General features: G+C 45.2%; 1 protein-coding gene and 1 long non-coding RNA gene across 2 annotated transcripts in view; both read right to left on the bottom strand.

Moving 5' to 3' along the window:
- GALNT18 (polypeptide N-acetylgalactosaminyltransferase 18) overlaps positions 1-25,538 on the bottom strand; it is a 328,258-nt gene that overhangs the window by 197,788 nt on the left and 104,932 nt on the right. The gene's annotated exons all lie outside the window — the stretch shown is intronic.
- The window catches only part of LOC131480190 (uncharacterized), a 48,605-nt gene that overhangs the window by 20,672 nt on the left and 2,395 nt on the right, over positions 1-25,538 (bottom strand). Inside the window, exon 2 of the long non-coding RNA XR_009245315.1 lies at positions 22,113-22,285. This is a non-coding gene — a long non-coding RNA (uncharacterized LOC131480190). The remainder of the gene's footprint in view (positions 1-22,112; positions 22,286-25,538) is intronic.

Below are 25,538 nucleotides of genomic sequence, written 5' to 3'. Positions count from 1 at the left end.
TTTTGTGGTTCAGTGAGTTAAGAGACTGCTTGAGATACCTGCCTTCCAAATCAGAATGTCTGGTTTTGAGTCCTGCCTCTGCTTTCTATCCAGCTTCCTGCTAAGGTACACTCTGAGAGGCAGCAGACAATGGCTTAAACCCTCAGGTCCCTGACACCTACATGGAGAATCCTGTGGTGTTTCTGGTTCCTGGCTTCATTCTGGCACAATCCTAACTGTTGTAATAATTCAGGGGATAGAAAAACTCTCTCTTTTCCCTTCTGTCTCTGACTCTCCTTATTTCTCTGTCTGTCTGTCTGTCTGTCTGTCTCTCTCTTCCTGTGTCTGTGTTTGGAAGGGGGTGGTGGTGTCACTCTACCTTTTGCATAAATAAAAATAAATAAGTGAGTATTTTTTTAAGGTAGTTGTTGCAAAGACTTAATGAGATCATGTATAAAGACCTTGGCACAGAACTCAGCATGTGGCAAACACTTAGCAAACATTAATTGTTCTTATCATTGTCAGCATCATCAGGAATAAGAGGAAAGAAAAGGAATAGGGAAGCAGGATCTGCACACAAGATGATGATATTCAGGTTCCCAGTAGCAAGTTTACCCTGCTAGGGAACAGCAAAAAACAAACCAAACACTGAAACTAAGAACCAGGTCCCCTTCCCAATACCTCTAGTCCAGGATGCCAAGTCCCCCTGAGGTCTACCTGTTCCATCTTTGCTGTCACTGGATACCATGTCTGAGAGCAACCACTGCCGACCTGCACCCCCACCCCCACCCCGCCAGGGCTCATACTCAGGGATGCTTCATGCAAGAACACTGGAACCATCTTTGCGTCTTGCAAGGCTCAGCTGAAACTCACCATAGCCCTCAGGGCAGGGACCACCACTCAGATGCAATTCAGCCACATGGGTGGCTCCTAGAAACCTGAGCTGACTGCAGAGTCAGGCTTCACCAGGTGTCGGCTGCAGCTTCCCCTTTGCCACATATGTATTTCCCACAGCCGTGACCTTTCGTGTTTCTACTTCTGCAGGAAATCAGGCTGCAACTGGCAACACTTCCTCTCCCACACTCAGCACTCACATTTCTCATTTTGAGGCATCTCCATGGTGGCCATGTCAGAGACAAATCCAGCTCACAAAGCCATTATTCAGATCTGGTATAACGCTAATGTTCTTGTTGGAGGGAAATATTTTAACCTTGCAGCTGCAACTATCTCACATCACAAATCAAGTATAAACTTGCAACCAAAGGAAAAGGTGATAACATTACAAGTACACTCTGTGGTTTGAGCATATAGAGGCAAAAGTCACACCATAGCTATTAAACAGCACCTTGGCTTTGTCCAGGGAAGGGGGAGGATGAAGTATGTGGCAATAAGCTCTGAAATTATATCTTAAATAAAAAATCATATCCAGTCCATGACAAGTGAATCAAACGGTTTTAGAAATCAGGTCAGCAATTTGTTAGCGATTTGAAGTTCTGAACTGAGGGCTTGGAGCTGAGGTTTCAGGACTTAGAGTTTCAACTTGAACTCCAAAAGTCCACTCAACAGAGTAAGATGAATAGCAGCGTTTTTGTAGAGTGCATAGGAATGTCAGGCTAAACATGATTCTTCACTAAAATTTTTTCTCAGAGCCTTGACTATGCAAGTGTTGAATGTGAGTCGACTAAAGGAGTTCATGTGCCAACTTCCTCAGATGCACTTATCATTTGAAGAGGTTACAGCCCCATAGCTCACACATCAAGAGCCATCAAGGAACCTGCAAGAACTCAAGGAACCTTACAAAAGCGAGGTTATCTACCTCCAAGGAGAAAGCAAAAGTTCCACTCAGTAGCAGGCATGCTCATTTGTTCACAAAAAACAAAGAGACAGCAGCTGAATTAAAATGAAGGACAGCTGGGATGGCAAATTGGGTACTACCGCCTCCATCACACTGAGAGAACACCAAACACTAAGCAGTGGAATCTGGGAAGAAAGGACATGTGCCAAAATTACCATGACAGAGACCAAGATAGAGCTTGAAGACCTCACAGGAATGAGCCTTGCAGCACTTGTGAATCCTGAGTTGGGGCAGGTCTGGAAGCCCACAGAGATCCTTTAGTGCTGGAAACTTCCAGGGAGCACTTTAGAACAGAAAGAATGGCTTGGTGAGGCTACTAGCAGAGACAGGCATGGACTCCTCCCAAGCTGGTCCTCCATTATGGTCTCTAGGATCCTGGACTTCATCACAACACAGACACTTGGCAAGGTGCATCACATCTGTTCCTCCATGACATCATCATCATCATTCTAAAGTAGAGTGCTATCAGTGTCCCAGTGTCACAGCTGAGCCAACTGAGGGTAAGCATGGCCAAGTACTATAAGAAAACACAGCAAGAGAAAGGCAGCCAGGAGCTCATTATCTATTGGCCAAGTGAATCAATGAATAAATGAAAGAATGAGCACATACAGAGAAAGGGTCTTCACAAACACATGTCCGTGTAATTTAAGAGGTTGCTTTAGTGCATTGCAGTAGAATGTTTATGATCTCACTTGATTGCAGAGGCTGATTACAAAGTCACCCTCTGCTTAGAAAAGGGGTTCCTCCTCTGTGATTCACCCATCACTACCAGTTTGAGATCCCCTGTGTATCTACACCAGTCCAATGGCCACCTTATAGCACACAGAGTTTAGTTTCTGGAACTGATCTAAATGAGCCCAATCAGTGAGTCCTCGGTTTAGCCAAAAGTCCATATGTACAAGCAGTGGATTGCTAATGGAGCATGCCAGAAAAATAAAACAGAAGTGGTTCCCACACAGGAAGACATCTCATCCGCATTCTTCCCTAAAGAACAAGCAGCTGGCTATGACCCCATTCCAGAGTCAATGAGGGATTGTTGAGAAGGGAGTGGGATTAGGGAAGGATGGCACCAGGCCCTGCAGAGTACTCGGTTTCCTTGAGAAGCAGCTTCCCAGCTCCCTGCCTTTCCTGCCCGTGCTGCACTGCTTTACCTCCTACCAGCTTACCAACGGCCTCCTACCTGATCAAACCACTTTGATGCCAGAACCCTCACTTCCTGTAACCTATCAGCTACAGTGGCCAGAGTGAATTTCTAAAGACATGAACCAGATCATGTTATTCTCCCACTAAAATCCAGCAATGCCTTCTCATCTCACATTGTGGGGCATCTGAATACTTACCTCTGGTCTACGAGGAACTCACTCGGTCTGCACATTCTAGTTTTCCTCTCACACCTGCTCCTGCCATATAGGGCACATAACAGCCACTTCGTGAGGACAGCAGCAGAGATGGACTGTCTCATCAGAGGAGGGAAAGCAGGACAGGTTTGACAATTCTCCTGGCTAAGCTCTACTGTGTGTTCCTGGGTCTGTGGATGCACTAAGGTGGAGTCTGTCAACCAACAGACCTGTTTTTTTCTGGTTGGGACTTTCTCAATCCTGTAGCAATGAAACCAGTAAGTTCTCAGAACTATCATAACTACTCAAGTAACACCCTCAGAACATTCTCCCCAGGATTCTAAGGTGTCATTAAATGACTGTCGCCCATCCCCAGGTGCTGATGCAGTTTGACAGCAAGGAGTAGACTCCTTCCCCTCCTCCCCTGTGGACACAGGAGAAGAAAACCACTTCAAACATTTTTCCCACCTACCTTCCTCCACATCTGAAACTCCCCACCTCAATCAATGTAAGCAATTTTAAAAAGGGGACTAATATCCAGGATTTACTAAGAGCTTCAGAAACTCAGTGACAGCAAAACAAACAACTCTGTGAAGAAATGGGCAAAGGAAATGAACAGACATTTTTCAAAAGAACAAATTCAAATGACTAATAGACAAACGAAAAAATGCTCAGGCTCCCTAACCTGAGATACAAATGAAAACCACACCGAAGCTCCACCTAACTCCAGTGAAGTTGGTCTACATTCAGAACTCTGGTAACAACATCTGCTGGCCTGGATGTGGGGAGAAAGGTACCCTCCTTCACTGTTGGTGGAAGTGTAGGCTAGTACAACTATTATGGAATTCAGTACAGAGAATGCTAAGAGAACTGAAAATAAACCTGCCATAAGACCCAACTACTCCACTGCTGGGAATACAGCCAAAGGAAATGAGTTCCATGAAAAGAGGATCTGCAATTCTACAGTCTACAATAGCAAAGGCATGAAAACAACCCAGTTGGCCATCCAAAGAGGAGTGGATAAACAAACTGTGGTACATCTACATGGTGAAATACTACCCAGCCATTAAAAAGAATGAAATTCTACAATTTGCAACCAAATGGCCCCAACTAGAGACCATTATGTTCAGTGAAATAAGTCAATCCCAAAGGGACAAATATCATATCTTCTCTCTGATAAAAGGCAACCTTCATGCAAAATATAAGATTAGTAGCTCTTTCAATATAGTTTTTGCTACATCTCAGGGCATTTGATATTTTTGTTTTTATTTTCATTTTTTCGAAATAGTTTCTTTCATCTTATTAAATTCTTCACTGATTCATAGGTGATATAGTAGCACCATTTTCTCCAAGAAGGTTTTTTTTTTTTCATTTCTTCATTTATTCAATAGCATGTTAGGTAATTTTATGTCATTATTAATCTTCTATTTTGTCTTCTCATTTTTTATTTTGTTTTATGGCTTTTCATTTAAGGAGATGTATAGTAATTGTGTAATGCAGACTATCACAAACATGTGAAGATACAATGCAGTGTGCTTACAAATCAAAGATGGACTTCCAATAAAATTGTTAAATATATGACAGTTTGACAATAGGATGCTGGACTGTCTGCCATTGTCTGTACCCACAATGTCAGGATACGCTTATATAGTAGAATGATGGACTTACAACTGCTTGTGAAGGACTATACTATTGTAATGATATATGGGAAATTGGTGGGGGTGGAGAGAATTTGGGGAGGAGAAAAGGAGAATTCCAAAGCCTATTAATAGTATCACAGAATATAAACAAACAAATAAACTTTTTAAAACATTAAAAAGAAAATTAAAAAAAGAATATCACAAAGGGTTTGTATACAAATCATCTGACATAGGAATAAACAATTGGTTAATCAAAAAAGTTGCTTGAAATTATACATATATAATATGTGTGTATATGTGTGAACATATATCATATATGGACATTTCAAGTATTATGTCAGTTTGAAACATCTCTTGCTAATCTTTTTATGCAGTACTAAGATTTCTCTTTGAATTATGTTGATAGGTTGGAATCCTGCTTGTTTTTGATAACTCATACCCTTTACACATCATGTGTGATTCTAAATTTGGCTTAAAAACAGAAAACTGAAAATACAGAACTTGGGACTGGCATTGTGATGCAGTGGGTTAAGCTACTGCCGCTGATGCTACATCCCATAGGAATGCCAGATTGTGTCCTGGCTGTTCCACTTCCAATCTAGCTCCCTGCTCATGTGCCTGGGAAAGCAATGGAAGATGGCCCAAAGGCTTGGGGCCTAACATTCAAGTGGAGATCCAAATGGAGTTCCTGGCTTGAGCCTGGCCCAATTCTGATCCTTGTAGCCATATGGGACATGAAGCAGAAGATGAAAGACTGATTAATTGATTGATTTTTGGTCTCTCTTCCTCTCTGTAACTCTGCTTTTCAAACAAAATAAGTAAATCTTAGGAGGGAAAAAGAACTTGTCTTAAAAATGAATAAAACAGGGCCCGGCACAGTGGCCTAGTGGCTAAAATCCTTGCATTGAATGCACTGGGATCCCATATGGGTGCCGGTTCTAATCCCGGCAGCTCCACTTCCCATCCAGCTCCCTGCTTGTGGCCTGGGAAAGCAGTCGAGAATGGCCCAAAGTCTTGGGACCATGCACCTGTGTAGGAGACCTGGAGGAAGTTCCTGGCTCCTGGCTTTGGATTGGCACAGCACTGGTTGTTGCGGTCACTTGGGGAGTGAATCATTGGACAGAGGCTCTTCCTCTCTGTCTCTCCTCCTCTCTGTATATCTGCCTTTCCAATAAAAATAAATAAATCTTTTAAAAATGAACAAAACACAGGAAACAATCTGAATACAGAATTCTTCCTGGTTCACATGCAAATGTTCTTTAATCCTTATCAGTTACCCAACCCACACTAATTTCACAGCCATCATTGCTAGTGAGTAACTTTTATCAAGCTACTCAATGAATGCAACATGGCTTTCCTAAGAAACAATTCTTTCCATCCAGATTTTACTGGGACTTGCAGTATTTCATTAGATGACTTTAATATAATATCAAGCTCAACTAGCACAAGGACTGAGCAAAAACTTAGCTTTCTGACTCTTAGAAGCATGTCCCCCAAAGATGAGGGGCAGATGATCATTCACACTAACACTGGGGGTTCCCTGGCCAGCTCTGAGTGCCCAGCATGCTATGGCCTTAGATCCTGGAGAAGCAAACGTGTGGAGAACACTGGAGCATTTATGAGTTGAGTAAGTAGAGATGGATTAAGAAAGATTCTATTGTAGTAGTAACTGTGATTGTAGTCCAAGAAGATGAAGTGAAAATATGCCAAAATGTTTTCTCTAGCAGATTGTTACATTCTTCTTAACAACTTCCTGTGTCTTTCAGATTTTGACAACATCATAAATAATATTTCACAGAAGCAGAAGCAAATTGTGCTCTTGGCTGTCGAAGGATGCATACCGCTGACAACTACTGTTTCTAGAACTCTCGTTTTGCACCAGCAAGCTAGGTATGTAAACCCTGATCCTCAGGGTCACCCTGCAAAGCAAGTACTATGATCATCAGCTTTGTAACCACATAACTGAGTCCATGAGGGCCAAAATCCAAGCCCAAATTTCTGTACCAGTAACATACTCTTTCCTTTGGCCCATAAAGCCATCTAGTGTGCGGTCAGCATCCCAGGAGCTGGCAGGACATCAAGTTGATGAGGCATTAGACTGACCAAATCCTCATTTATATCACTGTCCTGTCCTCTGCTCTGCAAGCTAATTAGGAATAGGACATTTCCACATCACTCCCAGGCTTCTGCACTGTCCTCTCATCCCTGTTGTCTCCCTCCCTCACCTGTCAGCTCAAGTTCCCTACACACCTGGGTCAGAGACAGCCCCCACTGCATACACCCTGCCTCGGCTATGCACTTCTGGTGGCTGCCCTACCTGGACCGTGTGCTTCCTTCTTGCTACGCCCTTCACTGTCTATTTTCTCTCCCTTCCCTCTGTTCCCCTTTGTTTCTGCATTGTTCTGTCTTGGCATTTAGGAACCCAGGAGCATTTCTGTACCCTTCAAGAAGACAGTGGCCTGTCCTCTGCTTCACTCATGATCTGTTTAGTGTCCACAGTCATGCTTCATCCTGGTGACCCAAGCTCTGACTAACCCAAACTCCTGGTTGTGATTGCCCCAAAACCTAGACTTCTGCTACCCTCAAGTTAGTTCTGACATAGCACATGACATTACAGGGTGGGAGGGAGCACAAGCAATGAGTAAGATGAGTATGGGATGAGAAGAATCTCCAGCACCAGAAGTAGCAAGATCCTGGTACAGTTTCACACAGATGGAATCTTTCTAGTGACCACAGCGTTAATTCCCATTGGCTTCCAAACTCAAAGTGGCTCAGCAGTTCCAATTATCAGAGAGAGAAAGGCTCACATCCAGAGAGGCTGGGAAATAAAGGAAATCAAGAGAAATGGAGCAAAAAACAAACAAGAAGGTAAGCACTGCTAAAATTTGGCCTTTTCACATGTGTTTTCATCCTGTCCTCTTCAATTAAAATAAGCAAACCATTGCAGCCCCACAGGGAGACAGTCACAGTTAAGATTCCAGAAAAATCAGAGAGCTGGACAGAGAGCTAGACACAGAGGGCATTTACCACCAAGGACTTGCAAGAGGCTGCCTCCTGGGAGTCCCTAACACTAGTGAATAGATGTGGGTTTTAAATCCAAGTTTCATCAGTTCCTGTTAAGATGGTACATTAGCCAACTTTTTATCACTACAGTGAAACACCAGAGACATTAACTCTGTAGAAAGCAGATTAATAGCTCATAGTTTTGAAAGTTGAAGTCCAAGTTGAGGTGGCACCATTGTTGGGCATCTGATGAGGCCAGCAGATGACAATGGTGGAATGCATGAGGAGGAAGGATCACTTGGGTGAGACAGGAAGTGGCGAGAGTGACTGGGCCTAGCTCAGTCTTGACAATAACCTCCCATGAGAACCACCTTCCAAGGCCACACCCCCACTGACCAAGAACCACCTGCTAAGACCACCTGGCGAACACTGTAATTGGTTTAACTTTCCATCCTTTCAACACCATCAATTTATGACTTTGGAGTTGCAATATCTACACAGATTTGGGAGTCAAATCATATGCAAACCATGGCAGGTATTTTCAGGTATGTTTCTGCATCTCTCCAAGGCATTAGTTTCTCGAGTGGAAAACAGTGAAAGGACAGGATTGTGGAGTCCTACCCGAGTCAACACGGACCACCATCTACACCAGCAGCAATGGTTGGAGACATTTTGCCAGACGGGAGTGCACTGTTAGCAGCAGTGCATAGAAGCCAGAAGCTGGGGATGCTGGCAAAGGCTGATAATCACCCTCACAGTACACAGGGCCAATTCTGCAGCCAAGGATGAACCCTTCCAAAAGAACCACAATGTCAAGACTGAAAGTACTTTCAGGGTGCAGCACAGAGTGGGGCTCAGCCAGCCTCTATGCCCCCATCCCAGCTTCACCACCTGCACAGGTATAAAGCCAGAAATGATCTCTTCTTCTGGCATGTCGAGCACAGAGAGAGCCAGGAGAAGCCCAGAATGATATCAGCACAACTACCCCCCCTCCCGGGTAGTTCCTTTCACTCTCCCTTTCCCCATGCAGCCATGCCCAGTGGCACACAGTAGGGACAAACAAAACCAGATTTGTCAGAGACTGTCACAGGTCAGAGACCTTGGGGCTGCCACCTGCCACAGCGGGGCTGCTGGACAGAGAGGCACCTCCAAGGAAATGGGCTCTCAAGAGGCAGTGGCATCTCTGGGGACCACCCACCCTCCACTACTTCCACTCACACAGATAAAACACTCATGGCCCATTATCCCGTAACTGCCCTATTTCTCCAAAGGCTTGCCAATGATCCATATTCAGAAGGTGGAAGTCAGAATCCATTACTTCAATTATTCAACAAACATTGGCTTCATATTCCGGTGTGTGCAGCACTCTAATGGTGTATGTGAGAAAAAAAAATGCCCCATGATGACTTTTCAAGCTCTGTAACTTTAACCAGGATGTCAAATAGAATAAATAAGCAACAGGGAAGGTGATGGTCCAATCTCATAGAATCCTGGAGCTGGCTGCCTTCCTTTTCAGACGGGAAAACACCTACTTCATGAAGTGGTCAAAGGTTAGCATGATTTTATTAACCACTCACTCTTGAGGCCTTCAGGGGTTCCTAAACACCATATTTCTGAAGATGCTACTCTGTCACGAGCAAAGTATTCCGAGACATAGTCTGCCTGTATGACGTAAAGAGATGGCCCCAGTGAAGCCACTTGGCTCCCAGCCCCCATTTCCATAAGGCCTGTTTCTGCTTTGGCTTATTTGTGAAAGAATGCTGGAGAGAGCATCCTGAGAGCCAGCCAGCCTGGAACAAGTGTTGCCCTTATTATCAGAAATTAGCCATCATTAGCTGTCAAAGCCCTAGGGGACAGGACAAATGAGGCTTGCTTTGTGCTTCCAGAATTGGACTCCATGTTTCTAAGCGGCCCGTGTCTTTCCCACGGGGTGACTGTCCACTGAGCTCCTGCAGACAGTGAGGCTGCAGGATGGCCTGAGGTCTCACTACATCCTGGCAGGCTCCCTTGCAAGAATACCCAGAGGAGCCTGTGAGCAAGAGGCTCTCAGACAGCAGGAGCAAAGAGGCAGCCTTGCAGGTTGCCAAGTGTCTGTCTAGCCCAAGGTAGAAAGCCCCCCAGCCAGCAGCACACAGCCAGGGTGCTGAGGGTAGCACCTGATACCTACCTCTGAGCTCAGCCCAGCACCTGAGACAGCGGCTAGGACACATCTCTAAGGGAAGGCTGCAAGGATTTATGTGCTCCTGGGGTCTCCAGTAAACAAGCTTAAAGCAACACTCCCTCCTCCCCTGTGTGCTGTCTGACCTGGCTCTGAAGCAGGGAGAGTGTGTGTGTGTGTGTGTGTGTGTGTGTGTGTGTGTGTGTGTGTTGGGAAGCATGTGTGGCCTCTAAGTGGCCTCTGGCCCTGAGCCCCTCTGGGGAGCAGACACAAGACCTTCACCATGCTCTGCTGGCTTCCATATAAAGGAAAATGCGTAGAGTGAGCCAGACTAGAAGAAAGAAGGAACGCATTTACGGGAGTGGCCCAAGCAGGACAGCCAGATGCAGGCTGCTGTATCGCTCACCCACAGTGCCTGTTTCTCTGTCTGTCTTTAAGGTTAATCGTTTGTCTGCCCCAGGCCTCCTCTCCCTGACTGTGGCTGTGAGTGCCTGAACAAGATGCTTGGTTTGAAATGCAAACATCCTCATTTGGCAGGTGCCGAGTTTTTGCTAAATTATCCTTCCAGCTGCAGATAAGTTGTGACATTTGTAATAAGTTGCCAGTCAGGAGAGGCACAGCATATCCTCAGAGAAATTTGCGGCTGACTTTCTCATCAGCTTAGTTCTCCCTTAAAGGAAAGGCACTTTCTAGTCCAAGGTGTAAAACATCAAAGAAATAAACATGGCCACTTGCTCTTCTGGGACAGGAACCTTGTGGTGTATACCCCAGACCCCATGAAGTTTGCAACACGCATGCCAGGCAATCACCTTGTGGGAAAACAGGGCTTCTAGTCAGCCTCATGCACACACTGGCAGCTGCACTTCTGTCCTTAGGGCAGAGGAAAATCAGCTACTACTCTCTAGAGTCGCCCCTGAGGATAGAGTTGAGAACCACAGAGCCCCTTACAGGGACCAGACATGGAAGATGTGGAGGTAATATAGGAGAAAAGACAAGGATATGGAATTAGAGAATCCTTTGTCCCCACATACTAGCTGAGCGGCCTTGGTAATTTTACCTCTCTGAGTCTCAGTTTCCCTAACATGGAGTTGGGGTCCTACGAACTCCGTAGGTAAATATGGAATGCCTAAAGAAGTATACCTGTCTTTCTCATTATCCAGCAGAGTTCAGCCAGGTGCACACCATCATGGCACTCCCCAGCAAGACCCTACCTGAACCCGTGCAGGACCCACACTCCACAGCCATTCCTCACCTCAATGCCTCTTGAAGGCTTGCTGGCAGCCTGTGTACACACCAGGCCTCACACTGGATGCTGGTGTTTGGCAACCAATAAAATAAAAATTTGTCTCTAAGACAGTGAGCTCACTCATGAATGACTTTTAAAAGTTTTTTTTCTAAATTGTTCATTGCCAGTAGTAATTATGCATATTTTAAAGTACATTGTGACATTTTGATACATATATGCAACCTGTTAATGATCACATCACATCACAATAATTAGTTTATCCACCTCCCCATTACCTCTAACATTTATCATTTCTTTATGTTGGGAATATTCAAAATCCTCTTCTCTAGTTATTCTGGATATATAGTAATTTACCATTAACTGCATCAGTCCATGGTGCTACAGAAGGTAGCATTTAATCCTCTTATTTAACCATGTTTTTGCATCATCAGGTAACTCTTCTCTGTTCTCCCCTTCCCCCTGTGGGAGGTTTTATCATTGGGAAAGATTTCCTAATTTTGAGTCAAACTATGACAATGCAATGGTATTCCTTGTGGATTATGAGCAAGCTTCAGGCCCTTCTACAATACTAACACACACTATCTTTTTTCTTCTTTTTGATATACGATAAGTATATAAGAAAGTATATCTGATGCTGCTGTGCAGCCCGATGAATTTTCACAAGCTGCACACAGCCTCATGCAACTGTCACCCCTAAGGTCATCACCAGCACCCCAGAAGCCCCATCCTCCCTTCCATTATGACTCAACCCAGAAAACCTGCAATGCTGAGTTCTCATCACATAGATTCACTTAGCCAGCTTCACTATTTTGGCATTATCTTTTAAAAAATTATTTGTACCGGGTTCTTGTTTCCCTTGGCTTGGCCATATAAATCCAAACAATAAAACAATCTTCTTTTATAGCATTAAATTCTGTGCTTTCACAATTTTCTTGTTCAATGAGCTCCTGGGGGCCAGGGTATGTGCTCAATAAACACATGTTGAATAAAAAAATGAAGGTCTTAGATTCTTCCCCACCTGAGCAACAGTACCAGGGCAAGGAGTCTACAGGAAGCTCCACAGCAAAGGCTACTTTTCTGGGTCACTCAGACCCTCTGAATGAACAGCTCTGGGCTCAGATCTGACTCACTGAAGTTATACTGAGTACTAGCATTTTAAATCATCCTCAAAAATATCCACAAGTTTCTTATTGAAAAATAAAAGATCTGATCACAAATAAATTAGCTCGTCAAACATTTGGTGACAGCCTACTTCATGCTGGGCAAGAGGTGCAGCTTACGGAGTGCCAGCCCTACGTGGTGGGCATTATGCTCATCTTCGATGATAAAGATCAAGGTCCCTACAGGTAGCTTCCAAGCTGAAGAAAGATAAGGTGTTCTTAAACAAATTACTTTGATGCTGTGTTGGAGTGTTGTAAATTCTGCAACTTGGGTATATACGAAGGACCCTAGGAATACAGAACAAGGATAAATGTTTATAGAAAGTATCACAATGAGCAAATGACATCTAAGAGGGCTTGAAGAATGAGTGGGGTCCCTAGGTTCACACAAGAAAGGAAATTATCAAGATTAACAGAATCGATCCAGTACGAGCAAACTGATGACTTACAGCCAGTACCTGCTGCTTTGTTATGGTGTCAAGAAAAACCAAGACTGAATTTTTTTTCTCTCTTTTTTTTATTTTATTATTTATTATTTTTACTTCATTAATTACATTGTATTATGTGACACAGTTTCATAGGTACTTGGGTTCTCCCCACCCCTGCCCAAACCCTCCCACCATGGTGGATTCCTCCACCTTGTTGCAAAACCACAGTTCAAGTTCAGTTGAGATTCGCCCATTGCAAGCGTATACCAAACATAGAGTCCAGCATCTTATTGTCCAGTCAAGTTCAACAGCTTCTTAGGTATACCCTCTCTGGTCTGAAGACAGAGCCAGCAGAGTATCATCCCAGTCAATTGAAAGCTCCAACATACCATCAGCAAAAATTTACATCATTATGGAATTAATTGACATAGTAATGAGTAACCAATATGTTAAAAGTAAATGCGAGTTCCCAGCCACCTTCTGTGACCACCTCACCTACACTTCAATTTTAGTTTATACACAACATATAACATTCATAACATAACATGTTATACATAACATCATATCATCTTAAATTAAGGCAAACATGTGGTATTTAACCTTTTGGGATTGGCTCATTTCCCTTAGCATTATGGTTTCCAGTTTGGCCCATTTGGCCACAAAGAACTGCATTTTGTTTTTTTTAATCGCTAAGTAGTATTCCATGGAGTAGATGAACCATAGCTTTCTTATCCAATCCTCTGTTGATGGGCATTTTGGTTGCTTCCATGTTTTTGCAATTACTGATTGTGCTGCTATGAGCATAGGAGTGCATGAAAAACCAAGACTGAATTTTAAAACTGAAACAGATGAGCCACACTGGGGGTACAGGACTGAACCACCAGATTCTTGGTTATATAATCTCTACTGAGGATAGAACAAAGGTGTTTGCATGACAGTGCTAATACTCTTTGCTCACAACAGATACAAGTACTCAATCATGGTACTCTCTGTTGATCCCTCTAGAAACAATCTGTCCAATAAGGTGCTCCAGGCAATACCACAAAGTAATAAGTTGGCATCATTTTGGTTGCACATTATGGCTTCCATTGCCTCATGAATACCATTTTTCCTGGGTCCATGATATACCATGGAAATTATTCACCTCTAAAATACCCATGATCTTCCTCCTCAGCAGGCACTCATTCAAAGGCATTCATTCTGATTTAACACCACACTCACTGCTCCTGGATGCTCTTGCTTCTTCCTCCATGGACCTAGTCAAAGGACTCTCTCTGTCCTTCACCTGCATGTCTTCAAATTCAGTGCAAATTCAGCTTCCTTCCTACTGGTTCAGATCTGGTCCTTTTTACACACTAAATTTTTTAGTCATCCTCCCCCTGTGGCCTTCCTTATCGGTGCAGATTGACAAACTCAGCTTTCAAAAACAATGTTAAGGTTGAGTGAGGCTTCCTCCTCTCACCCTGTAGCAATTTGTAAGGTCCAGAACAATCTGGAAACTTCAGTCCTTGGGAGCATCTGCTATGAAAAGTTCAGCCAGGCTAGTATGTGGAAGCTATCAGCTCAAGTCAATCTTAGGGTGTTTCTATTGATTGTAAATTATCTGCGTCATTGAGCTCCACCACACAGATACAAAAAATAAAACCAGGTGTGGTGCGGTAGCCTAGTGGCTAAAAACCTTGCTTTGCATGTGGGCACTGGTTCATATCCCGGTTCCTCCACTTCCCTTTCAGAGCTCTGTTTGTGCCGTGGAAAGGCAGTAGAGGATGGACCAAAGCCTTGGTATCCTGTACCCACGTGGGAGACCTGGAAGAAGCTCCTGTTCCTGGCTTCAGATCAGCTTAGCTCTGGCCATTGTGGCCACTTGAGGAGTGAACCAGCGGATGGAAGATCTGTATCTTCTCTGTGTCTGTATCTCCTCTCTGTAAATCTGACTTTCCAGTAAAAATAAATAAATCTTAACATAATAATAATAATAATAATAATAATAATAATAAACCTTTTATCTGGCAAGGCCATGCTGCCAGATCAGGCCACTGAGCCCCAGGAGAGGGATGGTTTGCCTGGGTTTGCCTGCCTAGGTTCTGGCAGCCTGGATGCCAATGGTGCTAGGCAAAGTCCATGGGCTGCCTGGTAGACTGCTCTGAGTACTTGAGGGTCAGGGCTCACAGGTGGTCTGGGGCATAGCACAGGTGGGGACTTGGGGGCTCACTTCCAGGTAAGGAATGACCTCTGAGGGACTTGCATGGACAAGGTCCCCGCGCCTGCAGGTCTGACCCTCCTTAGTGGCTTAGAGCAGAGGAGAGCATACCCAGATGCAAAAAGAAGATATGGCAGTCCACTGGGGTCTGCAGAGAACATCTGCTACCACAGCAACAGAAGGGAGAGCAGATTGCCCAGGGAAGGGGTGGGTAGATGTATGGGAGGGAGGACCAGTGAGGGAGTAGATTGCAGGTAAGGAATGAATACTGAGGCACTTCCCATTGACAAGGCGACTGTACTTGCATGTAAACAATGGGACTGAGACCAAGGAGTTCGGATGGGGGGAACTGAAGGACATTTTAGGGTCAGACCAAAACACCAGCCCATGTGGGGGACCAGGGCTGGGGTAGTTATCACTGACCACCTCTGAATATCACTCACTGGCATACACTAAAGTTGGGACTGGGGGACTGCCTGACAGGGCTAGATCATAATATCTGCCAGTGAGAGTTGGAACAGGAGACTGGCAATGTTGGGCTGAGCCATGACACTAACTAACACACAAAGGAATCAGGTCTGCCCCAAACTTGGGAAACTCCCCTGGTGGGCCATAACTCCTGCTGGTGAGCATGTGATTCAGGCCTGGGTGTTGGTCAGGCTGGGCAGGGTAGCTCTACCCATCAGCAAGTGTGTGGGTTGGTTCTGCAGGGAACAGACGGGGCAGGGCCAAGTCAACTTTAACCCACCAGCAAATGTAGGAGCCAGATTGGGGTGCAGGTCATACTGGGCTAGGCTATCACATCTACCAGTTTGCATGAGTTAGGGATGGGAGGAGATTGGGACTAGGTTGCAGCACCTGCCAGTGAAAGTTGGGACTGGGGGCAGGATGGCTCAGGCCTGGCTGCTGCATCCAATGGCAAAGGTCAGGACATGGAATAAGCTATGTCGAGCTGGGTCAGAGCAACCACTGGCATGCATACAGCTGTGGTTGGGAACAGGTCCAGATGGGGAGCTAACGGAATGCCCCAATTGGGTGATGGTTCCTACTGGTGAGCCCAAGAGATGGAATGGGGTGGCAGTCTGTGCTGGACATAGCTACAGCGGCCTTCAGCATAGATGTGGACTGAATCTGGGGAGCACCAAACTGGGCTAGATTCCAGAACGCACTGGTGCTCATAAGAGCCAGGATGAGTGTAGGCTAGATCTCAGCTTCCGTGGACCCACATGAGAGCTGTGTCTAGGTATGGACCAGATGTGGCTGGACTGTAGCTCCCAACAGCAAGAACCAGAATGGGTGTGAGGCAGCTGGGCAAGGTCACTGTTCCTGTCATGACAGGAGGTAGACTAAGGTGAGTGCAAGAACCAAGGCCCACCTCCAGATCTGAGCCACACGTATGCTGGTGGGTACTGTAACCTGGCCTAGTCTGGGATGTTCCCAGCCTTGGTTCTTGCACTCACCTGCAGAGACTGCATTCTGACAAAGGAGCTTCTCAAGCTCCTCTATCAGATCTAAGTGGTAGATCTAGTGCATATCAGTGGGTCCTTGGCCCAGGCTGACTTAGTTCACCTCCTGCCATGGTCTATCCCACACACTGTCCTGGCTCTCAGAACTGCCAGGTCAGGCCACAGCAGTAGCCAGTATACAGTAGGGCCAGGATTGGAGGTTGGCTGGGTCTGGCTGGGTGGCAGCACTCACCAGTGCAAACTGGAACAAGGGACAGACCAGGCGAGGTCAGGCTGCAGCACCTGCTGGCAAATGCCAAGCCATGCCAGACTGTGCCACAAAACCCATCAGTACATGCGAGACCTGATGTGTGGAGGGATGTGGAGGGAAGCTGTGGGGACTTTCCTACTGGGCTCCTGATCCTGCTGGTGAGTGTGAGAGCTGAGAGTGCGGGCAGACCAGGCTGGACAGTGCTACAACACCTGTTGGTCTGCATGTGAACTGAATTTCGGGAGAGCTAACTGACTGTATCCACTGGTACAGGCATGAGACAGAATGAGGGCAGGCTGGTTTGGCTTTGCTGCAGCATCAGCTGGCAAAGACCGGAATTAGGGGCAAGTCCTGTCAAGCTAGACTACAGAATCACCTGGAGAGTATGCAATCCAGGCCTGGGAGTGGGCCCAGTAGGGAGACTGTGGGCACCCCTCTGATGGGCTACAACTCCCACTGGTGAGCATGAGAACCAGGACTGAGGGCAGGCCTGGCTAGACAGGAGGTGGTACCTGCTGGCATGAGTATGGGCTGGGGGTGAAGTCGGTTGAGATGAATTAGGCATCTACACTCAATTATGTGTATGAGAGTTGAATGGGAGGTTGAACCAGACCAGTTCACTGCACATTCTGGCAGACACAGAAAACAGGGCTGGGGGTTAGGCCAGTGGAGGTTATTGGGAGTTGCTCTGACTGGGCTGCAGCTCCCACTGGTATATGTGAGGGCTGACTGTGTGGAGGGAAGAGCTAGGCTGGGCCACAGCACCCATTAGTTTGTGTAAGAAATGGGGCTAGAGATAGATGTGACCTAGCAATTGCAATTACTAGTGTGGGTGACAGAATGAACTGGATCCTGGATACAGGTGGGCACACATGCAAGAGATAGGTCTGAGATTACCTCAGATGAGATTTCTTTGAGGGTTCCCCCAACTAAACTGCTGGACTCATGACTCCAACCATGGGAAGAAGTGGCAGGACCCAAGGTCTGACAATGGGGTGCATGTGTCAAAACTGGGCCTCTTCAGAGGCTTAGATGGAACAGTGGATGGCATACCCAGAAGCAAATGGAGGATATGTAAGACCACTGGAGCCTGCAAAAGACACACGGTACCATAGCAGAGGAAGGAGAGTAGAACAAATTGGTCAGCTATCCCAGTGAAGCATGACAGCACATTTCTGAGTGAGCAGACTCGGAGGGGGACTGTGTCAATCAACGGACCTTGGAAGGATTTCCTCATCCTTGCATCTGCGAGATCAACAGCATTTCAGAATTATCAAAACCACTTGAGCTGGACACACTACACATTGAGGACTCTGGGATGACATAGGGTGGCCATTCCCCATCTCCAAGTACTGAGGCAGTTGGAAGGCTAAGTGTGGCTTCTTCCCTTATCTCTCGCCTTCCCCCAGATACAGGAAGAAGGAAAAGAAAATGTGGAAATAATGGTCTTATTCATTTCCCCCTAATCCTAATACTTTCTACACTAATAAACTATGTAAACATCACCAAAAATAAAATTTAAAAATATAAGCACTGTACTATACACACACACATCATGCAACCCCCAAACATGGACTTGCTATGGACTCCTTTATCTAAGGTATTCAGCCATGGTGTAAAATAAATGCCACCACAAATATTTAACCTGGGTTCAGTACACATATGACTTTTCTTAGAGTGGGCAACCTTAAGATGCAGGTGTGGATGTCAATCCTTTTGTCTAAGCCCTGTCTAGATTATTGTTTCCCCAGGAAAACTTCAAGCAGTCCTAGGAAAAACAATGAGAATTGTTAGCCAACTGGAGGTGCAGGTGTCTGGCATTGGGAAGGGACCTCTTAGCATATTTACACTGAAGAGAATAATTGTTCCAGGTCTTCTGGAGTAGGCCTGATCATGCATCATGCAGCCCTATTGATGCCTGTCATGGTTATTTTCTAGCAGAAAGGAGAGGATTGGTCTTAGATTAATTAAAAATGGACCAGAAGAAAGAACTGTGTTGTTATTAGATGGCAGAGAAATTCTCTAAACCATTCCACTTCCAGATACCAAGGGAACCAAAACCTCCATCCAACAGTCAAGAAAACACTCAGGAGACCAGCCTGGCGGGTGCAGTGCTGGCATTCTGGACATTTCCAGTTTCAGAAGAGGACAGAAAGCCAGTGTTGTGTAATGGCCAGTGGGTCCCCTCTTAGACAATCCTACCTCCCTTTCCAGGATGCAATTTTGCTTCTATGCCTTCCTGTTTTCTGCCTATTATTTTCATACCCATTCTCTGTAACTCATACTGGGAAGCTGGAGACCCTTGCCTAGTCTCTCCTTTCTAAGGGTGGGGTGCTAAAAGGCTAAATGGAAACTATATTGTGTGGGGGAGGAGCATGCTGGCTGTGTGCCTCAATCAGATCAATCTGCTGGGCCAATCTGAGGAAAACGTACATTAGCAGCATCTTTGGACTGTGTTTGGAAGTTTGACCACACCTCCCAGAGAAAAATCTTCTTGTCATTTTAGAATATAAATTCTGCTACCCTTGTCCTGGGAGTCAAACAGAGGATTTTTGTGGATGAATCTGCACATTCACCATGAGCCCAACTTCCAATGGATACCATGGTTTTCAGTATGACCCCCTCAATTCCATATCCCACATCTCTCAGCCTAAAATCCTTGCATTATTCCTCCGAACAAAGGAGATCCCCAGTTTGCCGCCAGTGTTGGTGCACAGCATGAAGCACTTATGTGCTTGACTTCATAGAGTCAAAACAGGAGACTGGGCCTGGCACGGTGGCCTAGTGGCTAAAGTCCTTGCCTTGCACATGACAGGATCCCATATGGGCACTGGTTCTAACCCCGGCGGACCTGCTTCCCATCCAGCTCCCTGCTTGTGGCCTGGGAAAGCAGTCGAGGATGGCCCAAAGCCTTAGGATCCTGCATCTGAATGGGAGACCTAGAAGAAGTTCGTGGCTCCTGGCTTCATATCAGCTCAGCTCTGGCCATTGTGGTCACTTGGGGAGTGAATCATCGGATGGAAGGTCTTCCTCTCTGTCTCTTCTCCTCTCTGTATATCTGACTTTGCAATAAAAATAAATAAATTTTATAAAAAAACCAGGAGACTGAGAAAAGGCAAGTACTGTTCAGATGGACATTCAGCAAACACTCCTGCTTCCAGGAAAGTCACACACACACACACACACACACACACACACACACACACACACACACTTTTCTGATTCTAAGAGCTTCTCTAGGTGCTGGACAGGATGAAGCACTGTATCGGTGGGCACAGGAGTCTTACAATCTCCAAGAACTCCACGTACGTAGGCACATAGTATCTGCACACACTCACCCTTGCAGCATGAGACACCAGCATTATAGGCATGCAGACAGCAGAGATGAGAGAAGCCTCTGAGACAAGTGTCTGATTGGGAAGGAGACAAAAGACAACTGTGATGGGACTGATGAATGAAAGACAAATTGGAAAACTTCAAATCAAAGCAGGGTTTGGTGATCTGCAGCTGAGTGGCAGAAGGGCATGATCATCCAAGGGAACCATTTTGGATCTTGGAATCATGTCCATGAAGCCAGACCAAAGGACGAGAAGGCTCCAACAGGAGGAGCCAAAGAAGGCTTCTGCACATACCACCACTACCCCCTCCCTCCAGGACACCCACCTCCTCAGGCCACATGGAGACAGAACCCACTGCAATAGCTGAGAACACCAAAGCTTTTGAAACCAGAAAAGACACAGCACAAACCCAGCCAATGTTCAGAATTCAGTTTCTACTCTTTCTGCCAGTCTCACTCGCCTCTGCTTACACACCCTGACCTCAGCCCTATTGGTTACCTGCAAGCATCGAGGAGATGGCCTCTCCCAGGCCTGCCCACAGATTTGTCTTCTCCCTGCTCTGGCTCCTCAACCTCTACTTCAAGGTCACCAAGAGGTCTATATATGCCTCTTTACATGGGAGACTGGACTCATGGGGATTACCAAAGCTTAGCAAGAACACAGGCTCAATGTCAAACAGGATTTACACCCTGCTTCTGCATTTCCTGTAACTGTGTGTCTGTGGCAAGTTTTTCAGCCTCTCTGAGCTACAGTTCCCACATTTGTAAAGGTGAAACATTACATTCACCCTGTGGGACTGTCTGGGAGTCACATGGACGATCATAAAGTACTTACGACAGTATCCAGAAGGCAGTGGAAAGCAGTAGTCAGCAGTGGCAATAATCATAACCCACACTCTTGTTGACATACACACACATGCACATATAACTTCCTCATTCTAGACGTTTTTCTATGTTCTGGACCCAAAATACTATGGGCAAAACTGTACATTGTGCACAGTGGCCAGCTTCATCCCCAGGTGTAAAATGTAGAGAAAACCCAGGATTGAAACTTTTCTGAAGGTATCTTTTGGTTTTAAACACACACCATTATTCTCTTAAAATTGTCTGTATGAGATACATGACATTTGTCCCCTGTAGATAAATTTCAAAAGTCTACAAAAAAATTAAGAACACCATACATGCCCCAGTTGAATTTTAGTTTATAGAATTGAGAGGGATATTATCTAAATCCTAAAACCTTAAGAAAAGTTTAAAATTGTTAACAGGTGCATGACATGACAGTCTGACTCTCTTAAACACTGAGAGAGAAGGCTGCCCGCAACATTGTCCCAAAGGCCATTAGTAGATGGGGTGGGAATGACAGCCTTCCAAACACCTCCGAACACAGTATTCACCACAGCTTGGTGAATATAAAGGGAAATGCAAGCACACCAGGTGACCAAGAAGTCCCCACACAGCCCTGAAACACTTGCACAAACACCCCCAGGATTGCCATGGAATGGCAGTACTTAGCAAACACATGCTCTCCATCTGTTAGAGATTATTCTCTGTTTGCAATGGAAATCAAAGAGGAGAATGGGAACAACTACCAAAAATCTCAGTGCGGTCAACATAGAGTACACATCTGTTTGATCAAGCAAGGAGTAAGTATACTTGGCCCAAGCTGGCTTAACAACCTGTGAAGTCAACTTCATGCCAGCCTGAGATCACCATTCTAAACACATACATTGCTTATAGTGCTATACAAGGAGTTACTCTTGTGCTGCTAGAATGTTTTAATTAAAAGTAGACCAAACCTACCAAAAAGTTGCAACATCAACCTTGAGGTTAATTAACTGTTGACATCTTGCCACATTTAAGTATCTCTCTCTCTCTCTCTCTCTCTCACTGTCCCTTTAAATGTATCATCAGAAACCTCTTAAGTGCCAAGCATTTAACATCAATAGAATCGTCATGTAGGGATGGCATTATGAAATAGCAGGTTAACCTACCACCTGTGACAGCAGCACCCTATATGGGTGCCAGATTGAGTCCTGGCTGGTCCACTCACCATATAACTTGCTGCTAAAGTGCCTGGGAAACCAGCAGAGTACAATCCAAGAGATCGGGCCTCTGCTACTCGAGTGGGAGAGTCAGAAGGAGTTTCAAGATCCTGGCTTCTTCCATGACTGTTGTAATCATTGGGGAAGTGAACTAGCAGATGGAAGATCTCTCTGTGTAATCCTGCTTTCAAATAATGCATGTATTTTTTTCCAAAAAAGAACTATCATCTAAACATGCATTCTATATTTAAATTGTCCCAATTATTCCAAAAATGTTTTTACAGTTTTTAGTTCATTTCTTCAATTCATAATCCAATCTGAGATTGAGCAATGCATTTGATTGTCACATATTTTTGTTCTGTCATCTAGAACATTTATTTTTTTGTGCACACACACGCACATACTTTGTCTTTCAAAACTTAGATACATTTAGAGTGTGCGCTAATTGGCATAGGATATTCTGCAGTGGGAATGTGAATGATTAATTTCTCTTGATTAGATTCAGATCACAGATTTTTGTCACAAATACTGTGCAACTGATGTGCTATCCCCGTCACACTCCGCCAAAAGCCATAAACTACTACTCATGATGCTTAAGTTTGATCATTTGATTACAGTGGCATCTGCCATATTTGTCCACTGTAAAGTTACTCTGCTCCTTTGTAATTAGTTAGTAATGAGTGAGGTGTGACTCTGAGGCCATGTAACTATTGGCTTCTCAAGGCTACTGTTGTGTTTTGATCACTGCAATTGTTGCACTCCCTTCCCAGCAGATTTGAGCAGTAATGGGAGGAGAAAGGTATAGTCTTCATTCACTTTGCTATCTCTGTAAATCCCATTTGGCACTGGTGAACGCTAATGAAGCCTTTGGCACTTTTTCCTATAGATGCACTTACAGGATAGAACTCCATTTTAAAAATGCATTACACCAAAGCACAGAGAAAGCAATTACCAATACTCAATTACTCTGGCATCACTTCATCAGCGTAGATACTTGGAAACGCAATGCAAGGGTGGTTTTGAACATCCTGAAGGTGAAAATGGGTCTACCATAACAAAAAAGAAAAGCTTCAAGGGCTCCCAAGAATTACACGACTCCATCCTATCCCTCATCCGGTCCCTGAGCCCCTATAGGACCTGGCCCCAGGTCTCGCTCTTTCTGCCAACACTTCCTGTCCTGGCTGCACCATCTGAAGTGAGTTTATTTTCCCCCTTTCTACGCGTCTCCCTTTCTTTGAATGTCCCTATTCCCATCACAGAATTATAAAGACTTACCTACCCAAGGGTCAAGTCTACATTTTCACTTTCATAAGCATTCGCTGCAAATGTGACTGCTCCCACCTACAAGTTTTATTCACCTCTGACAAGTAAGACAGAGAGGCACTGCTTGGGGTTCTGTGGGTGTTTTATCTCCCTATCAGGCTGAAGTTGGGACTGCAATATCTGAAGGGGGCACTGAGCATGAGCTGAGTATGCCAATCAAGTTTGAGTATTTTTTGGAAGCATTTTTTGGAAAGGATTTGCTATCTGAAATTTTTTTACAAAGTTTGTTACGACAGAAATTAGAACTGCTGGTATTTCTATAAACATTTATTGAGTTTATTTTTTGAGTTCCACAAAAAAGGGGAAGGGAGAACTGTAATTCTTAAGATCTCAGACACATTTTTAAAATTATGTTTTATTTATTTGAAAAGCAAAGTTACAGAGAGAACAGAGACAAAGACACAGAGAGAGAGAGAGAGAGAGATCTTCTACCCGCTGGTTTACTCCCGAAGTGGCCACAACAATCAGGGATAAGCCAGGGCTTAAGCCAAGGCCAAAGCCAGGAGCCTAGAGCTTCTTCCATCCTCCCATGTGGAGCAGGCATTCAAGCACTTGGATCATCTTCACTGCTTTCCCAGGCACATTAATAGGGAGCTGGATGGAAGGTAGAGCAGCTTGGACTCAAACTGGTGACTGTATGGGTTGCTGGCATCTCAGGAAGAGGTTTAGGCCACTATGACACAGTGCTGGCCCTGATCTCGGGAAGTTGAATCTAGACCTTGACAGAAAGTGACAAGGACAGACTTCACATCACTGCTCCCCTAGCCCCAGGCCAGTATAATGTGCTCTGCATGATGACTTCAATGAATAGCCACTGTGACACAAAGAGAGAACTTGGAGTCCCGCCAGTCTGGTTTGCTCCTTTGGTGGTGAATGACTTTGCCCTTTTCTGTTACCCTTCATGGACCCACCCTCAAGGCATCTCATCAGTAACCTCCATTAGAGAGCAAAGGCCTGGCCATGTGCCAACATATCCAAGGCCTTGACTGCCCACTGTCAACACATGGACTGCCCCATCATCTGTGAACACAGGGAACATGAAGCTCATGGCAGCACCTGAAGAGAATCTCTTATCCTTGGCTATGCTCGGGGCCACGCCCAGCACCATTCAGAATGTGCATTTGTGTAAGATGCAGCACAAGTGACCATGTCTTCTGGGAGCCTCCTGAGGCCAAGGTCTCCCTAGACACTCCTTGGGTCCTTGGTGACAGCTCATGACACTACAGACACACCAGTGTCTGGCAGTCCAGGGCCCATGTTGGCCATGCCAGCCACGGCAAGGGAAATTCAACACAAGAGCACACTCAGCTCTTGCTGCAAAGGAGCATTCCATCCAAGACACAGAGCAATGTCTGTGTGAAGTATTTGGGGTCCCACGAGAAGCTTTCAAAATGTTTCTGGAATATGCACGTGGTTCAAAAAGGTTTTGAAATCCATACATTTTTTTTGTCACAATTGGTGTTTTCCGCAATCCTCTTGAGGATCCCTTGTTGAAGGCAATGAGATGAAAGGCTTTAAAAAGTCAAACAATGCAAGAATGGCAGCCAGCATTTTACCCAACACTAAAGTGGGCAAAGTACTCTAGTACCTACTGCCTTGGCAGACTTTGCCGGGGCTGTATGAGGTGGGCAGGGGGTAGCATTTATCAAGACACAGGGTGATAGAAGCTCCCACAGTAGACACTGTGACAAGCAGATTAATGTATCACTTGCCTTGCCACTTCCCATATCAGAGAGCTAAGGACCAAGTTCCTCCTCTACTTCTGATCCAACTCCCTGCCATGTTCACCCTGGGAGGCAGTTTATGATGGCTGAAATACTTAAGTCTCTGCCACCCACATGGGAGACCAAGAAGGAGTTCTTGGTTTCTAACATTAACCTGGCATAGTCCCGGACATTGCAAGTATTTGGGGAGTGAACCAGGAAACAGAAGATAGCATCTCTCCACTTTTCTCCTCCCCCTCAACACACACAGTCCTGTCTCTTCCCATTATTCTTGCTCCCTTTTCTCAACTCCTCCAGTACAAGCTCTAGGAACCTTGAAGAGAAGACCCAGGTAGGGACCTTTTTTGTAAAGTGTTTATTTATTCAAAAGACAGGTGTCTCACCATG

Source organism: Ochotona princeps, chromosome 4, assembly GCF_030435755.1.
Source record: "Ochotona princeps isolate mOchPri1 chromosome 4, mOchPri1.hap1, whole genome shotgun sequence".
In the NCBI taxonomy this organism is placed as follows: Eukaryota; Metazoa; Chordata; class Mammalia; order Lagomorpha; family Ochotonidae; genus Ochotona; species Ochotona princeps.
The sequence above is the reverse complement of the archived record's forward strand: the minus strand, read 5'-3'. Positions and strand labels throughout refer to the sequence as shown.